Raw genomic sequence first — 22,257 nt, 5'->3', positions numbered from 1 at the left:
GTGAAGAAATAGGAAGTACATTCAACTATTTTGTGAAATCCCATTTTATCTCAGTGTGCTTTTAAAAATGATTTTGAAGCAGAACACGCTTCATAATCAACATATTCTGTTGCAAGCTATTACAGTTGAACAGTTACTACAGTTAGATATTAAAGACAAGATCCCTATCTTTGAGTGGGTAAACACAAAAAAACTTTAATCAGAATTTAAAAATGCCCATCCTTACATTCATAGATGGACAGATCACCTTTGACTGCTAGTGTTAGGGGTTTGTCAGTCTCTCATGTACTTTTTCATTCGTTGTAGCAAGTAAAGAAGTAGCAGGTAAATGAAGAATTCCCTCCCCTCCCCTCCCCTCCCCTCCCCTCCCCTCCCCTCCCCTCCCCTCCCCTCCCCTCCCCTCCCCTTCCCTTCCCTTCCCTTCCCTTCCCTTCCCTTCCCTTCCCTTCCCTTCCCTTCCCTTCCCTTCCCTTCCCTTCCCTTCCCTTCCCTTCCCTTCCCTTCCCTTCCCTTCCCTTCCCTTCCCTTCCCTTCCCTTCCCTTCCCTTCCCTTCCCTTCCCTTCCCTTCCCTTCCCTTCCCTTCCCTTCCCTTCCCTTCCCTTCCCTTAGAATGGGGAATCTGAGCATGCTGTTAATTACTTATCACCCAGAAACATAAGAGAAAGAGAGTTTGAGAACTAAGATGTACTTCCAGAGGAGGTGTACATGTACACCACTCATAGTTGAAGCTCTTCACATCATATATGAAAAGACTAAGGGGAAAAATCCTGGTGCTACTGAAGTGTGAGCCTAAATTCCGTTAACTGAGAGATCAATACTTTATTCAGAAAGAAAATACATAATTAAATAAATAATGTTTCTTTCAATGTCCCGAAAAATGGTTGTGAAGGGCTTTGCAGCAACTTGAAGAGCCTTCACTAAAATTAAATTTCATTCTGATTTCAAATTAAATTCCATGTTGTATGTCTCTGAGATTATAGCTCAGGTTCTATGTTCACTGGTGAATTTAAAGAGAAAAATTTTAACAAACTCCACATCTTCTACATATCATTACTAAGGCCTACTGTTCTTCCAGAATGACAGCTGTATTAGTTTAAAATGTAGGTAACCTTAGGCCAGTAATTTGTAATTATTCCCTAATCACCTTCTCCTGGTTACATCTGATTCTACAGACCACCATTTTTTCATGATTCCAAAAAAAGCCCTTTTTCCGTTTACCACATACACACACCAGTCCATACCATGTTCATCCTTACTGCTAATCACAAAATCTTTTTCCATTCTACTACACCTTTCAGAGTATGCAAGATTGGAATTGTTCTCTGTGTTCAAAATTCAGGCATACTATGGATACACTGGTAAAATTATACTTTCTGATGTATTTTCTGTTCTTTTCCTTCTTATTTCTTTGTGAGTGTAGGGGAGTTAAGATTTGTTGGTTAATGAGTTCATGTTCCTACAGACATCCTATAATCTCAAAATACAATTCCTAAATACTAATATCCACTCAGTTCCTTTCATCTTTAATGTACAATTAAGGTGTTTTCCCTAAGTGCATTGCTTTATCTATACAACTGTGTAGAATTTCAACTGGCACTTTTTCATTCAGTTATTCCAGAATCAGAACTTAGTTATTGACTGTAAAAGAAATAAACAAACAAGTAAAACAGTTTCACTAAAATATTAAGTTTATTCATGTAGTGAACCAGAATTTTAAAAATTCTGCATGGAAAGAGGTGCAATCACTTGTTTCCCTGGGGAACATTTCCACATTTGCATGAATTGTAATATGTCCTAATCCAGATAAACTGAAAAATATGCTACAGTGGCATGTTATAAAGAAGAATTTTTCTGTTTCCATAGTCTTGCATGTGATAAATAATATCCATAAAAAAATTAAATGGTCCCCATCTCAAAGTAGCCAAGTTTTTCCTCTTTTAAGCATTACCTAGAAAAAAATGCACACAAATATGGACTACAAGTGAGATAATAACCCAAATGAAAAAGGCTGAAAAATTGAGCCACAGACCCAGGAAGAGTATGTCAGCTGTGTCTTCCATTTTACAGGCCTCAGTTGGGACTGCTCTGTGCAGCACCTGTAAGCAATTAGGGAAGGCTCTTTCATGCCAGCTGGAGCTTCACACTCCAGTGGTAGCCAGAACAAAGTGTGGAGAACACCGTGTGTCACTGTGCTGGGGCAGCCAGGTGGACATCACTGAGGGATCACAGTGATCCACCTCCTGGGAAACACACTGAAAATGACAGCTGTGGCAGCAGTCTTGGCAAAGAAAAAAGGTCTCACTTAGACAGCAATACCACTTGCAGCTTTTCAGTACTTAAAGAGGACTTATAAAAAAAGATGGAGAGCAACTCTTTGTTCTATCAGATAATGACAAGACAGTGGGGGGTGGTTTTATACTAAAAGAGGAGAGATATTGATTAGAGGTTAGGAGGAAATTCTTCACTCAGAAGGTGCTGAGGCACAGGAACAGGTTGCCCAGAGAGGTTGTGGATGCCCCATCCCTGGAGATGTTCAGAACCAGGTTTGATGAGGCCCAGGACAATCTGATCTAGTGGGTGACATCCATGCCCCTAGCAGGGAGGTTGGAACTAAAGGATCTCAAAGATCGGTTCCAACCCAATCTATTCTATGATTCTATGATTACTTCAAATGAGAATGTCCTTGTGTGACTTACAGGACACCTCAACTGAGTGTTTACTTAAGAATAACCTTCGTGTTTAAATTATTAGGACAAGCAACATATTAAACAATGAATAGATACTTTAATGTCTTATAATACTTATCTGCAAAGAGGAGAAAATTCTGTTCTATATATCTGTAAGTGTTGAAAAACAGTGGCTGTGACTGCTGCTGGCTGCAGAACCTACAGAAAGCTTCAGATAATCTAACAAACTCACCAATTTCCTACAGAAAAATTACTACAGAAAAAAAAATGACCCAGGGAACTATAGGTCTGTCAGTTTGACCTCAGTGCCAGGGAAACTCATGGAGCAGATTATCTTGAGTATCATCACGCAGCACTTACAGGGCAACCAGGTGATCAGCCCAGTCAGCATGGGTTTATGAAAGGCAGGTCCTGTTTGACCTGCTTGAGGGGATTGCACCCTCAGTAAGTTTGCAGATGACACCAAGTTAGGTGCATGTGTTGATCTGCTCGATGGTAGGAAGGCTCTGCAAGAGGATCTGGATAGGCTGCACCGATGGGTAGAGGTCAACTGCATGAAGTTCAACAAGGCCAAGTGCCGGGTCCTCCACCCGGGGCACAATAACCCCAAGCAGAGCTATAGACTGGGAGATGAGTGGATGGAAAGCTGCCTGGCGGAGAAGGACCTGGGAGTATTAGTGGATAGTCAGCTGAATATGAGCCAGCAGTGTGCTCAGGTGACCAAGAAGGCCAATGGCATCCTGGCTTGTATAAGAAGCAGTGTGGTCAGTAGGTCTAGGGAAGTGTTTGTCCCCTTGTACTCGGCTGTGATGAGGCCGCACCTCGAGTACTGTGTTCAGTTTTGGGCCCCTTGCTACAAGAAGGACATGGAGGTGCTCAAGCAAGTCCAGAGAAGGGCGACAAAGCTGGTGAGGTGTCTGGAGAACAAGTCTTATGAGGAGCGGCTGAGGAGCTGGGTTTGTTCAGCCTGGAGAAGAGGAGGCTCAGGGGTGACGTTATTGCTCTTTATAAGTACGTAAAAGGAGGCTGTAGCGAGGTGGGGGTTGGTCTATTCTCCCATGTGCCTGGTGACAGGACGAGGGGAAACAGGCTAAAGTTGCGCCAGGGGAGGTTTAGGAAGAACTTCTTTACTGAGAGGGTTATGAGGCATTGGAATGGGCTGCTGAGGGAAGTGGTGGAGTCACCATTCCTGGAGGTCTTTAAAAGACATTTAGATGTTGAACTTAGTGATATGGTTTAGTGGAGGACTTGTTAGTGTTAGGTCAGAGGTTGGACTCAATGATCTTGAGGTCTCTTCCAACCTAGACAATTCTGTGTTCTGTGATTAGCAACTCATAACTGCATAAAATTTATATCTTCTGCATCAGAAGCATATATTAAATATTAATGTAAATATTGAACTGTAAATAATGTAAACATTAAAAGCAGTGTATATGCAAAGGAGAGTAATTTGTTTCCTGACTGTAGGAAAATATCCATCTTGTTTAGTATTGCTGTTAGGTTTGTAAATCACTCAGCTCTCCAGCTTTGTAGGGCATCATTTCAAGATTGTTGAACTTGCTGATCTCTAATGATGTTCAAGTCTGAATGGTGAAAATGCACTGTTCTTATTTTTGTAGATAATCATCAAGAAATTCTGTGTCAGAAACTGCTATTCATATCAGTTTCTGATATGCATACAACAACAAACAGCAGGTAACATTACTTCAAGATGAGAAGGTGAAATTAAAGAAATCCCCAGGTGAAGTTTTGTGGCTCATAAGTATCACCACAGAGTAGTAACTTTCTAAATGGGATATAAATAAATAAAAAATATATATATATATATAAATAAATAAAATGAATAAAAATAAATAAAAAGATTCATTTATTGCAGAGATTATTTTTAAAGGTCGGTATAAGTTTGGTTCATATCATTTCTAGTCTTTTGTCTCTATTTATTTATTAAGAGAGAAATGTTAACCACTTGGCTAATGACAGAAAAAAATATAGCTGTATAAATGTATCACATTGTAGTCTCAGAATGATTTTATCAAAGGTTTATGCATATTTGATACAGTAACTACATAAAAATTCACTTCCATAATAACTCTAAACTTTGTCAGTCTCTGTCCCAATTATAGAGAGCCTGAAACAAATTTCTTATGTAGCCTTGAGGAGAACAAATGAGGATACTGTTAAAGCAATGGGAAAGTAAATTTTAAAAATGTGAAATATCTTCTTCCTTAATCTTTAGATTAAGGATCTTGGGAAGAAGCTCAAGGCAACCCATAAAATGTTCTCACTGCAAAACCAGTGCACCCAGGCAGAGTAGAGCAGAGCACGTGTTTTGTTGGCATGATAGGCTGGTTCTGAATCAGGCTGTGTTCTTTAGTCTTCTGTGGAGGAAATCCAACATATCCCTGACTTGCTTGATTCATTTCATGGTTGATTAGACTGTGCATGCATGGTGATCTAATACACAACAAACCCAATGCTATGTTCAGTCCTTCCATATAACAATTAACCATGCTGTATGGAAGATTTTGGTCAATGCTGTGGCAATGTATATAGAAAAACCTATGTTAGGTAGGTTCTTAACAGTACTGAATTTTTTTAAATAACCTACTTTTGGTAGTAGGCTGATGGTTGGACCAGATGACCTTGAAGGTCTTTTCTAACCTTAATGATTCTATGATCTACTAGATACCTGGGGAAATTCTTGTCATTTATCTCCTTGTAACAACAACAACAAAATGTATATGACAGTTTTTATAAGCACCATGGAAAATGCAGAAGACTGTGGCTACGGCTAAAGAAGTTTTCAAGAAGCCTCTGGAAATCATGAAAAATAAACAAAACAAAACAAAACAAAACAAAACAAAACAAAACAAAATAAAATAAAATAAAATAAAATAAAATAAAATAAAATAAAATAAAATAAATAAAAAATAAGAAAACACATTTTACAGGGCTGAGAATCTACAGCTGCTATAAAGTATCTTTCTGTTCTCGGGTAGATTACAAGGAATGCAAAGTCACCAATTACATGATTAAAAAAAGACACTCCAACTGCAGAGTACAAATCATACTTTCCTTTCATTCACTTCTTTGACGGTTTGAATTTGGCTTTCAGATTTAGGTATTGCTAATGTAGACAAAGCTCTCTCACACAGATGATTCAAATTCCTGTACTTCCTTTGGATGGAATAAAGACTACTGTTTTACACCAGCTGGTGCTCTGGCCTGACATTCAGAGCAGACACAAGTACATACATCAAGACAAACAATTAAGTCAAAATTTCATATTTCATACGAAATTTACAGTCTCCTACACAACCGAATCTAACAAAAATATACAGCCCACAAGAAAAATTTAAGTGGAAGAATGATAGACTGTTTAATGTTTTAGTTACTCAGATGCTTTTAAAATTGAGATAGGCTTAAAAAAGTGAGCTAGTGGATGAGAAGACATAGATTATGTCAGTACATTTCCATTTTCAGTGACATTCATTGGCAAGCAGAATAGAGTGTAATATTTATTTAACATACAGATTGGCATTGTTTTATTTTTGAAAAGCTTATCTTTTGGGCTTTGGTTCCACAGAAGGAAAGTGTTGTTCACTAAAGTGCTAGAAATCTGATAACAAATGACATGAGCAGAGTTCACAGAATACTTGTAGTTTTTCTTTGACAAAATAAGCTGTAAACAAGGAGGTAGAACATTATGTTCTATGATTCATAGAATAAAAGCACGTCTGCATTGCAGATGAATGAAAAGTGAAAACTAGAACAAATGTACCTGCATGGACCTCCAGCTACATCTGCTCTCCAGAGCAAAACTGGTGCATTTGGGACTAGTTTAATTATCTCCATGGTGCATTGTGCACTGAGAGCATACAAGAGAGTCATATGAATTAGATTCCTAAAATGCATAATATCACCTTTTTCTGTCATGGGAAAGACTGCTGTTTCTCAATTACTGTATTTAAGAATAGATTAGTTCAAGGTGTTGAAAAGTACCTAGCCAGTTAAAGAAATGATTGTTTGAGTAAATGGTTGCATGTCAAATTTGTTGTTTAGTATGCTACTTGAGAAAAGTTTGCCATTATTATTTTCCATATTTCAGTACACCATTTTGTCTTTTTTTAATTCAGTTTTGCACTTTTTGATCAGGCTTGTGTAAACAACTCCTCCAGAATGTCCTTGAAAGAAATGTTCTCTCCACTAGATCTGAAACAAATCTGTCCCTGATAAACAAGCGGAGGGAAGAAAATATACATGTATATATATGTATTTTAAGACAAGTAATGAATAAATACTGTTAAATGCAATAATAGCTTTCAGTCGAATTATAGCAGTGAGTCATTTTTCTGTGTTGTGGCCAAGGCTGTTTTATCAGCCTGTTCTTTTCTACCACTAAGCTGACTCCAACTGGGACTTTTCAAAGCTATCTAGATTTCAACATGTGCTTTACATTTCACAGAATCACAGAATGGTTGAGGTTGGAAGGGACTTCCAAAGATCATCTAGTCCAACCCCTGTGCTCAGGCAGGGTTGCTTAGAGCTTGTTACAGAGGACTGCATCCAGGTGAGTTTTGAATATCTCCAAAGGAGACTCCACAACCTCTCAGGGAAGCCTGTTCCAGTGCTCTGTTACCCGAACTGTAAAGGTATTCCTCATATGGTGATTAAACCTCCTGTGGTTCAACTTATACCCATTATCTCTTGTCCTATCACTGGCCACCACTGAGAAGAGTTCTAAGTCCTACTTCTCTAGAAGTTCCACATCCCTCTTGTACTGGGGAGCCCTGAACTGCACACAGTACTCCAGGTGTGGCCTCATCAGAGCTGAGTAGAGGGGGAGGATCACCTCTCTCAACCTCTGTCCACACTCCTCTTGATGCAGGCTTGGATCCTATTGGTCTTCTTGGCCACAAGGGCACTCTGCTGGTTCATGGTTAACTTGTTGTCCATCACAACCCCCAGGTCCCTCTCTGCAGAGCTGCTCCCTAGCAGGTCTGCCCCCAACCTGTACTGGTGCTTGGGGTTATTCCTTTGCAAACGTGATGCCCAATATACAAGAGGGGCTGAAGGGTAGACCCAGGGAATTATAGGCCTGTCAGTTTGACCTCAGTGCCAGGGAAACTCATGGAGCAGATTATCTTGAGTATCATCACGCAGCACTTACAGGGCAACCAGGTGATCAGCCCAGTCAGCATGGGTTTATGAAAGGCAGGTCCTGCTTGACGAACCTGATCTCCTTCTATGACAAAGTGACGTGCTTGGTGGATGAGGGAAAGGGTGTGGATATGATCTACCTTGACTTCAGCAAGGCTTTTGACACCGTTTCCTACAATATTCTCCTCAAGAAACTGTCTGCTCATGGCTTGGACTGGTGTATGCTTCGTTGGGTTAAAAACTGGCTGGATAGCTGGGCCCAAAGAGTCGTAGTGAATGGAGTCAAATCCAGCTGGAGGCCGGTCACTAGTGGCATTCCCCAGGGCTCGTTACTGGGGTCAGTCTTCTTTAATATCTTTATCGACAATCTGTATGAGAGGATCAAGTGCACCCTCAGTAAGTTTGCAGATGACACCAAGTTAGGTGCCTGTGTTGATCTGCTCAAGGGTAGGAAGGCTTTGCAGGAGGCTCTACAGGAGGATCTGGATAGGCTGATGATCTTGAGGTCTCTTCCAACCTAGACAATTCTGTGATTCTGTGATTCCTAGGTGCAGGATCCTGCTCTTGCCTTTGTTGAACATCATGAGGTTTCTCTTCGCCCAGCTCCCCTATCCAGAGGGGCCTATCCAGGTCCCTCTGAATGGCCACACAGGCCTCTGGTGTGTCAGCCACTCTGCCAAGATTTGTATTGCCCACAAATTTCAAATAAACTAGGTGTACAAATCACTTAAAATCACTTTGAAAACTGCTACCTGACTAAGATGACATTGCTTCTCGAGGAAAGCATGAATCAGCTTTACCTGTGCCGGAGAAGATCAGGAAGGGTTTGTGAGTAATAAAAGTATAAACAAAACCTCCATCTCCAGGAGCAGGAAGATGGCATGGCCTTAACTTTTCCCTGTACACCTCCAACAGGACAACATATTTTCACAAGCAAGGAGTCTCCTCTCACCCTAAGAAGAAGGCAAGCTGATTATTGTCAGCACTGATCCAGGAATCACATCCACATACAACTCCATCACAGGGGACAGTATTTATAGTGAATCCATGTCGAAGCATAGAGTCAGCTCAAGTAATACAATATGTATTTACCAGAAAAGACCCCTTTGATATTCAGTCCAGTTTTAATTTCCTGTCCCCTGCTTTTTTTTTTTTTTTTTTTTTTTTTTTTTTTTTACATACACTATTTCTTCTTATCTTCTCTGCACTTTGCTGATATATTTTTCCTCTGAAAGAACAAATGGCTGAGACAGCTCAACAAACTGTGCCTGGTAGCGGGGGGGGGAGGCTGTAGTGGGGGTGGCCTCTATGAGCACAGCCCAGCAGCTGCCCCTTGTCAGATCAGAGCCAGCTCCAGCTGGCTCCAAAGCTGGCCAGAGCCGAGCCAGTGGGTGATGCTGTTTGGGCCACTGGGAGAGTGGATTGAAGAAAAGGGAAAAAAAAAAAAAAAAAAAAAAAAAAAACAACAACAACAACAAAAAAAACCTGCTGTGTTACAGTAGCTGGGAGAGTGAGGAGTGAGAACTAGCCCTGCAGACCCCCAGCAGGAGGGCAGGAGATGCTTCAGGCATGCAGCAGCAGTTCCCCTGCGGCCTGTGCAGAGGCCCCTGGTGGAGCAGGCTGTCCCCCTGCAGCCCATGGGTACCACATGGAGCAGATATCCATGCTGCAGCCACCTCGTGGAGGAGCCCCCGACGGAGCAGGTGGATGTGGCCTGGAGGAGGCTGTGGCCCATGGAGAGCCCCTGCAGGAGCAGGCCCTGGGCCAGAGCTGCAGCCTGTGGAGAGGAGCCCACGCAGGAGCAGGAGGTCTGGGGGGAGCTGCTGCCCACCTGTGTGGGACCCGTGCTGGAGCAGTTTGCTCCTGGGGGATGGATGGAGCCTGTGGTACGGAGCCATGTGGGAGCAGGTCTCAAAGAGCTGCTGCCTGTGGGTAGCCCCCGCAAGCTCAGTTTGGGAAGGATGGCATCCATGGGAGGGACCCCATGTGGAACATGGGCAGAGAGTGACCGTGAAGGAGCAGCAGAGAGGAAGAGTTGGGGACTGACTGCAGTCCCCATTCCCTGTTTGTGCAGCATGAGGGAGAAGGTGGAATAGGGTGGATGGGGTGGTTTTGGTTTGCTTTTAGTTTCTCACTGCTCTAGTCTGCTAGAGATAGGCAAAAAAAAAAAAAAAAAAAAAAAAATTATATTAGTCCCCCAGTGCTGAATCTCTTTTGCCTCTGATGATAATTGGTGAGTGGTCTCCCTCCTTATCTCAAACCTCCAGCCCTTTCCATTGTATTTCCTTTTCCTTTGAGGAGGTGGATTGAGAGAGTGGCTATGGTGGAGATCAGCTGCCCGGCAGCGTGAAACCACTACACTCAGCCACAAGTAGATAGAGGGGATGTGGGCAGAGGAGCACATCTCCCTTCCCTTCTAAGTGTTAATTCTCATCATCCCCTGTACAGGTATGGGCAGCCACCCTACTGTTAATTTTCAAGGAACTGTTAACTCCTAATTAAAAATTATTTCTAGATCTTATGCTCTTGTATATAATTAGACATTTAACAGCTTCTGTGCAGCAAAATAAATAAATTAATAAATAATCTAGCACCAGCACAGAGAGCTAAATGTTACCTGCAAATAGACCTGCAGTAGACGGGAGGAGGACTATAAAATGATAGGAAAACACAAGGAAGTGGAACAAAATAGCTGGAAAGCTACACGACAGAGGAGCCCCAGGGCTCCCATACACAGAGCAATGGACAATGCTGTGCCACCACGCAGGCACAAGACTGCTGCTGGGGAACTGCAGGGGCTGAGCCCAATGGCAAGGCTAGTCTGGGATTTTAACACCACACACTACCATGTTGGAGAGACAAGATAACCACAGTCATAAATGGTACCTCTCTTTGAAGAGCTCCACAAGAACAAACTGATGTAGTTTACATATAAAATCTAATTAAAACTCTGTCTGAATAGGATGATGAAAAGGGCACCTTAATGTATGAAAGTACCCTGCTTCCCACCAGTCTTGCTTTCTTTTTTCTTCACTTTTTAATCTGTGCACTCACTGCCTGTTTTTCACTTTAATTTCCATTGAATGAATTGAATGTTCTCCATATTTCTGTTGAAGATACATGCTTCTGAAGATGAAAGCAAGACATAAGATAACCTCACTACATATGTAGTACAGTTCACCTAGTTATGTCAAGCTTTCAACAACCTGGAATTTCCAACTAAATATATTGGGTAAGTGCCAAAAAGCCTTTAATATCTGCCGAGATTAAAGTTCCATAAAAGGACACATCCTATCATGTCTACGTGTATAATTACTTTACTTTGGGAAAAATTTCTGACTCATTGAATTGTTTCCTAAGTAAAGCAGTCAAACCTCAGAATATTTCAGAGAAAAAAAAAAAAAATGAGACATTTTGAGACAATTTTCAGTCTAAACTTGTCTGGGATGAAAAGTTATTCCACAAAGTTTGAGGAAAACTATTCCTTCAGCAAAATTAAAACATTATGTTTTCATTCTAGCCACCATAATATTAATTCACATTACAGAGGGTGATTCTGGGGGGTGGTATAGATTTTATTTTCAAAATACAAAATTAAAAATTTCCAGAGATGTCAAATATACAACTGGATTTTTTTTTTTCTAAATAAAATTAATTTGTTTTTGCTTCTCAACTTCAGACACCTAGTCTGACATGTACTGCTGAAGTGCTGGCCCACAGCTTCTCTTATAGTCAGTGAATACATGGGAAATTTTAGGGCATGATTTGTCTAACATAGTTGGCTTTAGATTAAATGCCTCCATCATGGTTTTACTTATCCCTAAAAACTTGAATGGGAGATTAGGATTGTTAGTTTGGCTGTAGACATCTCCATACAGCAAGAAAAATATCCATGTGGTAGGCAGAGTCACTGAATATTCTTCAGGAGCATTCTGTCATCAAAAACAGGTGAGCTTCACCTAAGGAGATGGCTGTAATAAAGCAGTGGTTTTAGCACTGTTTTTTTTCACAATGTCTAATTTTGGACCAATCATTTCCATATACTTCATGTTTTACCTAGCACTCTTTCTTAATTTTCAGGGAAGAAATAGATGTGTACCTGCTTATCACTAAAACATTTAAATGGTTATCATTAACCTGCTCTGAAAAATGGGAAATAATCTACCGCTGTGTCCTTCAATGTTTTGTTCAATAGCTTTGTTTAATTTATGAATAAAAGAAGATTGGCCCTTTTGCCTCTGCTCCTAAGAATTAATCCTACAAATTCAATCTGGAATCTGGAAGTCAAGTCAGGTTTTGACCCTTGCTGAACACTGTAGGTCTGTACATGATAGCTTACCCCAAAATTGCCCCTTCAGGATAGTAATATGGCTCTGATGCCTCTCTTGTGGTAGAACTGACCTTAATAAAAAGTTCTGATGTCTCATTGAAGGAACACTTGCCATAGCTTTTTCCTACAGCTGTGTTGATTCCAGGAAGTTAAGAGCATTAAACAGCAATAAGAACACTACTTGAAGTAGTTGCTGAAGGGAGATCTGGCTGAACAAAGAAACTGCTACAGAAGCAAAATCACTTCTTCCAATCTAATCATAGAATGGCTTTAACTGGAAGGAACCTTAAAGGTCATTTGTTTTCCAACCCCCTGCCTATGGCAGGGACACCTCCCACCAGACCAAGTTGTCCAAAGTGCCCTCCAGCCTGGCCTTAAACATTTCCAGAGATGAGGCATCCACAGCTTCTTTGGGCAGCCTGTTCCAGTGCCTCACCACCTTCATAGGAAAGAATTTGTTCCTTATATCTAATATAAATACCTTCTTTAAGTTTAAAGGCATTACTCCTTGCCCTATCACTCCACCCCCTGACAAAGAGTTCCTCTCCAACTTTCCTGCAGGTCCCTTCAGGTACTGGAAGGCTGCTATAAGATTTCCACACAGCCCTCTCTTCTCCAGGCTGAACAACCCCAACTCCTTCAACCTATCTTCACAGGAGAGGTGCTCCAGCCCTTTGATCATCCTTGTGGCCTTCCTCTGGACTCATTTTAATAGGTCCATGTCTTTCTTGTGCTGGGGGCCCCAGAGCTGAATTCATGACTCCAGGTGGGGGTCTCATGAAAACAGAGTGGAGGGGAGCAATCACCTCCCTCAACCTGCTGGCCAGCCTTCTTTTGATACAGGTCAGGATATGCTTTGTTTTCTGGGCAGCAAGTACATGTTGTCAGCAATAGAATAGTTCATCTAGAAGGAACCTTCAAAGCTCAACTGCCTGACCACTTCAGCACTAACCAAAAATTAAAGCATGTTATTGAGGGCCTTATCCAAAGCTCATGTTCAGTTTCTCATACACCACCATCCCCAGTCCTTTTTATCACGTCTGCTCTCAATCCATTCTCCACACAGCCTGTGTTTGTGCTCGTGATTGCCCTGACACAGCTGCAGCCTTCTGTACTCGGCCTTTTTGAACTTCATGAATCTTGCATGGTTCCACCTCTCAAGCCTGTCCAGGTCCCTCTGGGTGACAACTCTTCCCTCCAAAGTGTCAAGGAGAGGCATTCATTTGTCCAGCACCTCCATCTACCTGTCCATTAAGAAGGGATAACACATCTTCCTCCAGAGGTACTATAAGATTTAAAGATAAGTTTGGAAAATGCTTTGATAATACTCTCTTTGCATTGTTGAAAAGTGCTTAGATTTTTTTGATCTGCAGAAATTTTGCAGCCTCCAGGCAGAGGAGGCTGTGCGTTAGTGCTGCAGAAAGGGAGGAGTGCTGTGTGCCATGGCAAGCTGTCATGTGGCTCTGTGAGTCAGAGCCTGCCAGGTCTTTGTTTTGGCAAGGTAGCTGTTGCAGATATGGATGATCTGACTATCTGAATAAACATTTCTACAGGTATTTGTATGAGCAACCATGTTGTTTTCTTAAAGTTCTTTGAGTTATGAGAACAACCCCTGAGTAACATTGACCTAAATGCATTAGGATTACAGCAGGGTAGGTGAGCTGCCTGTCTGTAATGCTCTTGGCTGCCTTCCACATTAGGAAGGCAGATTCCCAAAGTGCAGGTGTTTGCCACAGCAGGTAGGACTGAGAGCAACAACACTTATGAGGCATTTAAAATCTGCAATTTCACTGCCTAGAGGAACAGGCAGGCAATATTCTCCCCCAAATCTGCAGGTTTTCAGTCATCTCTCTCTTCTTTCCCAATCTTTTACAAGTCATCCAAGGAATATGCATATTTTGTATTTCCCCTCTAAAGTTTTAATCTATCCCTATCTTATATGAAGGATATGCCATTCAATATTTTACCATATCCTTTAGAATGTTGCAATCATCTTTCCTGTGAGTTCCTATTGTCTGCCTTTCACTACATGTAGTGATGACAGCTCGTCCTCTTCATTAAGCCTGGATGTTCAAGGCCCTGCCCAAAGCACAGCAAGGTCTCTGTGCCATTTTTGAGCACAATAGGAGAACAAACATTTTAGAAAGAGTTATATTAAATTATATATAATACATTGTAGACTCAGAAAACTCAGAAAATACAAAAGTTCAGGTAAGAATATTATGCTAAGTATAATGGGATAATTTTTTTAATCCCATTGGTAAATAAAACTCTGAATTAGGACAGCCTTGTGTTTTGATTATTACAATAATCTCCTTTTTTCACAGAATCACAGAATTGTCTAGGTTGGAAGAGACCTCAAGACCATTGAGTCCAACCTCTGACCTAACACTAACAAGTCCTCCACTAAACCATATCACTAAGTTCAACATCTAAACGTCTTTTAAAGACCTCCAGGAATGGTGACTCCACCACTTCCCTCAGCAGCCCATTCCAATGCCTCATAACCCTCTCAGTAAAGAAGTTCTTCCTAATAATAAAGAAGTTCTTCCTAAACCTCCCCTGGCGCAACTTTAGCCTGTTTCCCCTCGTCCTGTCACCAGGCACATGGGAGAATAGACCAACCCCCACCTCGCTACAGCCTCCTTTTATGTACTTATAAAGAGCAATAAGGTCACCCCTGAGCCTCCTTTTCTCCAGGCTGAACAAACCCAGCTCCCTCAGCTGCTCTTTTCAGTGTCTATATACAGTCCGACACTTGAAAAATATTCTGATACATCTGCTTTAAGTCACATTCTCTGTGCAAGCTTGTGGTCTAGCACATTTTTATCTAGTAATTTGAGGAAACCCAAATGTACCAACAGAAAAGATTATGTGTTAGAGACTGTACTTTGAAATTGAACAGAGGTGAAAAAGTCATTTGTCGTTTTTCAGTGCTGGTACATAATCACAGCTGTGGTTAGTAATATTTATTAAATTACAGTACTAAAGTCCTACCTGTCCAGCATAAAGCATCTTTCTGATGGGAAGTCAATGTTATTTAGTGAACTCATGTTGAAGAGAAGAAAATACTCTAAAGAATGAAAGTAGCAAAGGACTCAGGAACATATGAAAAAAAAAAAATATCTAATCACAGAATCACAGAATTGAAGGGGTTGGAAGAGACCTCAAGAGATCATCGGGTCCAACCCCCTGCCAAAGCAGGTTCCTTAGAGCAGGCTGCCCAGGTAGGCATCCAGACAGGCCTTGAATATCTCCAGAGAAGGAGACTCCACAACCTCCCTGGGCAGCCTGTCCCACTGCTCCGTCACCCTCACCATGAAGAAGTTCTTTCACCATGTTGGTGCGGAACTGCCTGTGCTCCATCTTGTGGCCATTGCCCCTTGTCCTGTCCCCACAAACTACTGAAAAGAGGTTGGCCAAGTCCCTCTGTCTCCCACACTTCAGGTATTTATAAACATTGATAAGATCCCCTCTCAGTCTTCTCTCCAGGCTGAACAGACCCAGGTCTCTCCGCCTTTCCTCATAAGGAAGATGCTCCAGGCCCCATATCATCTTTGTTGCCCTATGCTGGACTCTTTCCAGAAGATCCCTGTCTTTTTGTACCAGGGCAGAGTAGAGGGGAAGGATCACCTTTCTTGACCTGCTGGCCATGCTCCTTTTAGTTATTTTTAATGTTATTTTAATGTTACTTTTAATGTTACTTTTAATGTTATTGAGACATGAATTATGTTGCAGAATAGAATGCAACATCCATTTTGTCCATATACAGGTAGAAGGAAGATTATGACTTTGCTCACAATTCTCATTTCACATATCAGCAATGCAGATCAAATTACAAGCCAACACTTCAAAGCAGTAGGAAAGGTTGCCTTGTTAGCAAATATAATGTGTATAATCTGTACACATGGCTGCTTCTGTATATACAGTAGCTGATAGCAGATAGATTTTATTTGTCCTCACTGGCACTACATTGTCATTTAAAGACTATACCATCATCAATTTAAGCTATGTAATAGACTGATAAGAGATGTATTTACTTATCAGTCACCATCACTAAAATCAAGAGCAGACATTTTATAGAAAGAAACTAAAAACAACCTAATAGTCTTTGTTGATCACTTGTGAAAATAATTGACTTTAAAAAAAAAAAAAAAAAAAGAGGGACTAGACTGGAGCTATGCTCATTGTGCGCTAAGAGTTCAACCCACCTGAGGGGTGGATGAGTTAAATAAAACTTCAGAGATACCTCTATATTTTATTTAAAAAAATAAATAAATTAAGGCCCTGAGAAAGATCTAGATTTTTCCATGTAACAGCCTGTTGGAGAGCTTACAAACTATATAAAAGAAAGAAAGGAGAGAAGAAAATGATGATCACTGCAGGACATATGGGATTATATCTCCAGAGCCTTGTGCTTAATCAGCTATACCACTAGGCCCCTTGCTGTACAAGAAGAGCACTGCTTAACCAGATAACACAGGCATTCAGAAAGAGGATATCATGGCTGCTTTCAGGAAGACAAAATAATAGTTGTACTCTACTCTCGAGGAATTTGAGGGGCATGTGGAAGCGAATTAGTTTTTACAGAGCAATCCCTTTTCTTTTTTGTCAAATGCAGTACTCTTCCAGCACTGGAATAAGTGCTTATTTGCTCTCAGCATCCAGGCTTGCTTCTTTCAATGCTTGCAGGAGCTTCTAGAGGGTGTTCCTTTAAGGTTTCAGGTCTCCAACCTGTCTCAGCTCTTCCTATCAACTAATGCCTACAGCCCATGATCCACCTGAGCAAGAGTGACTTAGTTCCAGGGGATAGTCTGTTAGCTGTCATGGAGTGAAGGAGAGCATGAACCAAAAGCAGATAGTCTTGATAAAGTGTCATTTATTCAGAACAAAATCATCATAACCTGTGAAGAGCTATGGATTGTTACCACCCAAATTCTGCAAGACTTGTAAGCCGGAGGCGTCTCAGACCATCTTTGCAGAGTCTTTTCTTTGGTTATGCCCTTTTAACTTCCAGAATGAGTGAGTGATTCCTCTCCTCCAGCTACAGTTGTCTGATCTCCCTCAATGGCAACAAAAGGAAGAAAAATGGTAAAATCAGGCAATGCTTCCTTTCCTCACTGGAGTGCAATTTAAGATGAGCCATTTACCTTGTTTCAGCACCAGGGTTTTGCATTAAATTACTACCTCAGGTTGTGAGCTTCTGCAAGAAGTATCCATGGCCTGAGTTACTTATGTTATTTACATAACATCCCACAATGCCAATACAGTCTTGGATATGCCACTTAGCTATAAAGGTTTAATTAATAATAATAATTAAAAATAAAATAAAATAAAATAAAATAAAATAAAATAAAATAAAATAAAATAAAATAAAATAAAATAAAATAAAATAAAATAAAATAAAATAAAATAAAATAAAATAAATAATAAAATAAAAATAAAAAATAGTTCTCAGTAGATGAGAAATCTGTCTCTGGTCTTTGCTCAGAAGCAGTGAAAGAGATTAAAAGACCAAGCTGTTCTAACTGAGGTTGCAGCTTTAAGGAGCTCCTCAGTGACAGATGGTAGAGAAATATAGAACCATTACACTTGCTACATCCCCAATCTGATCTGAAATTTAAATAACCTGACTCATTAAAGGATAATGCATATGCACTTATACAATGTTAAAATAAATAAATAAATAAAATTGCACTGAACAATCTAAATCAACAAGTACAATTTTAACGCTTACTGTTAAACAGTGACAGGTCATTATAGAGTATCAGCTTTGGCAGAGAGTAGTATTTTTCAGATAATGGTGATACGGGGTTGTCACAAGCACAAGAAATCTCTGCTGAAACACTGAAAATGTATAGTTATAGCCAAAAACCATGTCTCCTAAATGATATAAGGCATATCCAGAAGAGTGTTATTTTCAAAAGCTGCAGAAATAAATACCTGAAATTTCTTGCTCTTTAATATGTTTAGGTAGCACAGCACCCATACATTGCAGCAGCTGAATCTGATAACTGCCATTACAAAATACATAAATAAATATATAAATTATATATATTTATATATATATAATCTTAGTAGTCCCATACTAAACAACTGTTTAATTCCCACCTATCTTTACTCCTCTTCCCCTCCTACCTGGCATTAGTAAATTACTTTAATTTAATAAGCCCTTGAGAGTGTTGTTATGTATGTACACTTTAATGCACTATGGGAGACAATAGCATTTGCAATAAGTGTCATTCAGATAACTGGAAAAACTTAGACATTAAGAGACACAGCTCAAGTCAATGTGCCATAATTTATTCTTGACACCAACTGTGATAACCAGGATTTTCAGGGCCAGGGAATCATCAGACAGTAACTTGATATCCAGGTGTTGATTTTATTTTATTTTATTTTGTGAAAGTGCAGCAACTTTATTGTGGTGAACCAGGGAAGAACAGGTAGAGTCTTACAGCACTACAGAAACATTAAATGCAGGGAGTTACACAATGAAGTAAAATTACACCGGGTCCAAATAGAGGTGGCCAGGCCCCTTACAAGGCCAAGAACATGGAGAAGTGAAAGGAGATGGAAAACAGACCCATGGTTATGTCATTTAACTGTGATAAATGTATTCTGAAGCAGACCTAACAATCAGGTCAGAGATATTTTTCTCAAGACATTTTCTCAAAACCACTTAATAAGATTCTGTGCACATTAAAATAATAACAAGCAACAATTGGTATTAAAAAAGCATCATCCTTCTGATTCAAGAGTCTAATCTAACTGTTTAGTTCTTTACCACTTCTAGTCCCCAAGGCACAGTGTCTTGTTATTACAACATCAGAGGAAAGTGATGTTACAAAAAAGTCATTTATGTTGTTGGTTGGCAGCTGGAGAAAGAAACAAAAGAGAAAAGAGTTTTAAAAGTGCACTAGTTAGTACAAATATGTAGGAAATATGGGGCATAGTCCACTTTCATCTAGATTCTGTATTTCAGCTGAACTACAACCACTTATCATTGCTGATAGATTTCTCCAACCTAATTCTGATTTCTACAGGGTGGGGGAGGGGGTTGGGGGGTTTGATATTCTACTTACCATTTAACATAGTTGATATGGAACAATGTTAGATAATATGCAAGACAGCAGCACATGCCATAGCTGTCCATCTACTGGAAGAGGAGTCAGAGTGGGCCCTGCTGGCCCTAACTTACCCTTGCAGGCTGCAGAAATGTATTTCATACTAGAGGTCTGCTGGGACCCCTTCAAAAGAGCAATTTGTCAACACAGCAGAAAAACTTCTTTTTGCTTATGTAATTACATTTTTTTTTTCCCTATTCTTTTATTTTGATAAAAAAAGAAAGCCCAAGTTGAAGGTATACATATACATAGGCTAGCACATTTTGCTCTGCTTTTATTCACCCTGGCAAGTTCACCTTTGGAGGTCATTGGAAGCTTTGTGGCATCCAGACAACAAAACTCTCTTCTAATCCTGACCTGAATTAACAGCCAGGAAAAGCAAGTCAGAGGCGTGGTTCTTGTGACAGATGGCAAAGAGATAAAGTCACAGGCTGCAGGTGCCCGATGAGCCAGGTAAATCTTGAGCCCCCACAAACCTGCAGCCTCCTGCACTCATACATACCGGCTGGAGGAGAAATCAGTGGGCCAGTCAGTGAGATAGCAGGTACTTCAACTGTTCCAAGCAGGATTAGACCATTGATAAACCAAATTGTAAGTGTCCCCTACAGAGAGGTATGGTAGAATGCACTTCATCCTGAAACAGGGAAGGAGGAGAGAGTCTTTATTCTCAATTTAGAAAATATTAGATACTACTATTCTTTCACTACTCTGCAGAATCTGTGGTAATCACAAGCACAAATAATGCATTTTAATTGTTCTTCCAAAAAGCATATGTCCTTTCAGAGGTTGTTTAACAAGTGAGGTTTTTTTCGTTCTTTTTACTACAAACCAGCTAAGGTAAGGCCTCTAAGTACCTAGCTTTCAGCCTGCTGCATTTGTCTGCATGGAAGGAAAAAAGGTTCCCAACTTTTAAAAGTGATTTAAGGTTTTAAAATGATTCATGGCAAACATAGGGCTATTTTGCATCTAGACACACACTTTTCTTTTTCCAAGTGTTTAATCAGAGTTATCCTGTTAAGTTTCTGAACAAGGAAAAAAATAGAATTAGCATATACTCATGCTCTTCTGAAATTCCCGTTCTCTGTCTGGCATATATGGTTGAAGGCTAGCAGGAGTCTTGGTGCATGATCTAGGTGTTAGGATGCTATTTTTATGGCAGTATAGATAAGACTATGACAGCAATTGATTGTTATTATTATCAATATACTATATAAGCGAGTATATTTATACTATATAAGATAGGAGGAAACTTTAAAACTGCTACCAGAAAAAGTATTGAACACAGACTGTCAATGTGAAATTCTTCCTGTCTTTCATACACTATTTCATCCAGGACAAAAAATAAATAAATAAATAAATCACCAAGAGTAGAGTAATTTCATGATTTGTTGTGATTTTGGGAGTCCTAATTTCATCAAATCAAAATCTATGCTTTTATATTATGGATAGGGGGAGGCAAGGAATATGTGCTGCAAATCCAGCTGCTGCTGTTGAAAACTTTGGATTTTAAAGTACATAGGTACATTTAGTAACTTGGGTATTATGAAATGGCAAGTATGCGCAACCATACGCAAGTATAAAGACAGATGGAAGTGGAACTTCTTTGGGTTTCTTTTCACATGTAGAGGGATGCTTTGTTTTCCATAGTATTTTTTCTGTCTAAAGCCAGGCCATGTTTCTCCAAGCATACTCAAAACAAATAAAACCAATGATCAACAAAACTCTCCTCTTGGTTTCCCCATTCTCACACAGGTCTTCAGCATCCAAAATTACCACAATATCATTGAAGTGTAGCTGCCAAAATGCTGTAAAGAAATCAGACTCAACACTTATGCTCTGAAGGGATGTTAGAGGATAGATAAGAGTCATTATACAAGAGAGTATTATACAAGAGTCATTATACAAGGGTCATTACATACAAGAGAGTAGACAGACAACTTTGCTTCATGTTTATATTCAATAACAGGACTGGCCAGGTTGAATCTCTATATATTCAACATCCATGCTGAAATAGGACCTGACAGTCATCATGAATATGGTGTACTTCCACTCATTAGCTTGTTAATGGGTTAAAGCATGAATATCTACAGTTTTATTTGGTTAGTCATTGTAAAGTCAGCATTTTATAGGAAACTCTCTTAAACTTTCACTGGGAAGATTACAACCTCTTGACCAATTTTATTGACTGTCACTGCAGCCCTGCAATATCCAGAAAATGTCTATCAGGTCATGTAAGGGACAGCATGAGCTAGCAGTGAAGGTTGGGGAAAGTTTCAACAGTAAACACAGACCTTGATCACCACCTTCCATGTTATGCAGTGTTTGAAATTCCTGTGACAGTTTAACCTCTTTTATAAATAGGGACCAACAACACTGTGAGGATTTTGGACTGAAATTATTTCTCATTCACTTAGTTCTCTATTCTGCCTTTAGACAATTACATAACACCTTTCTCCTGATAAATCACAGAATCACAGAATCACAGAATCAATTTTCTAGGTTGGAAGAGACCTCAAGATCATCGAGTCCAACCTCTGACCTAATGCTAACAGTCCCCACTAAATAATTCAAATTAAATTTGTTGATCCACTAGAAGCCATTTTAGACCTTAGCAATTACAAATCTTTGCATTTCTGAGTTTATTCATGACCGATTAGTACCTATTTGCTGTTTCAGCATTTTTTTTTACATTTGATTCCCTCTCCATTGTTTACCCTCCTGCTAACTTTGCTGATCTTTCTAACCCTTTCAGTCTGTCTCCTTACTGGCAAAGTGAAGACAAGATCTTCCTCATCTTATTTGACCTGAAAGTTTTTCTCTGTACATTCTTCAGTTTGAGTTTGTCTTCCCTACAACTTGGTGATCAGAGCTGCATGTTGGATCATTGAGATTTCAACAGTGACTTTCATCAGTGACAAAACACACAAATATCTTCTGATATGTCCTGGATAA

Source organism: Aythya marila (assembly GCF_965140915.1).
Source record: "Aythya marila genome assembly, chromosome: Z".
In the NCBI taxonomy this organism is placed as follows: Eukaryota; Metazoa; Chordata; class Aves; order Anseriformes; family Anatidae; genus Aythya; species Aythya marila.
The sequence above is the reverse complement of the archived record's forward strand: the minus strand, read 5'-3'. Positions refer to the sequence as shown.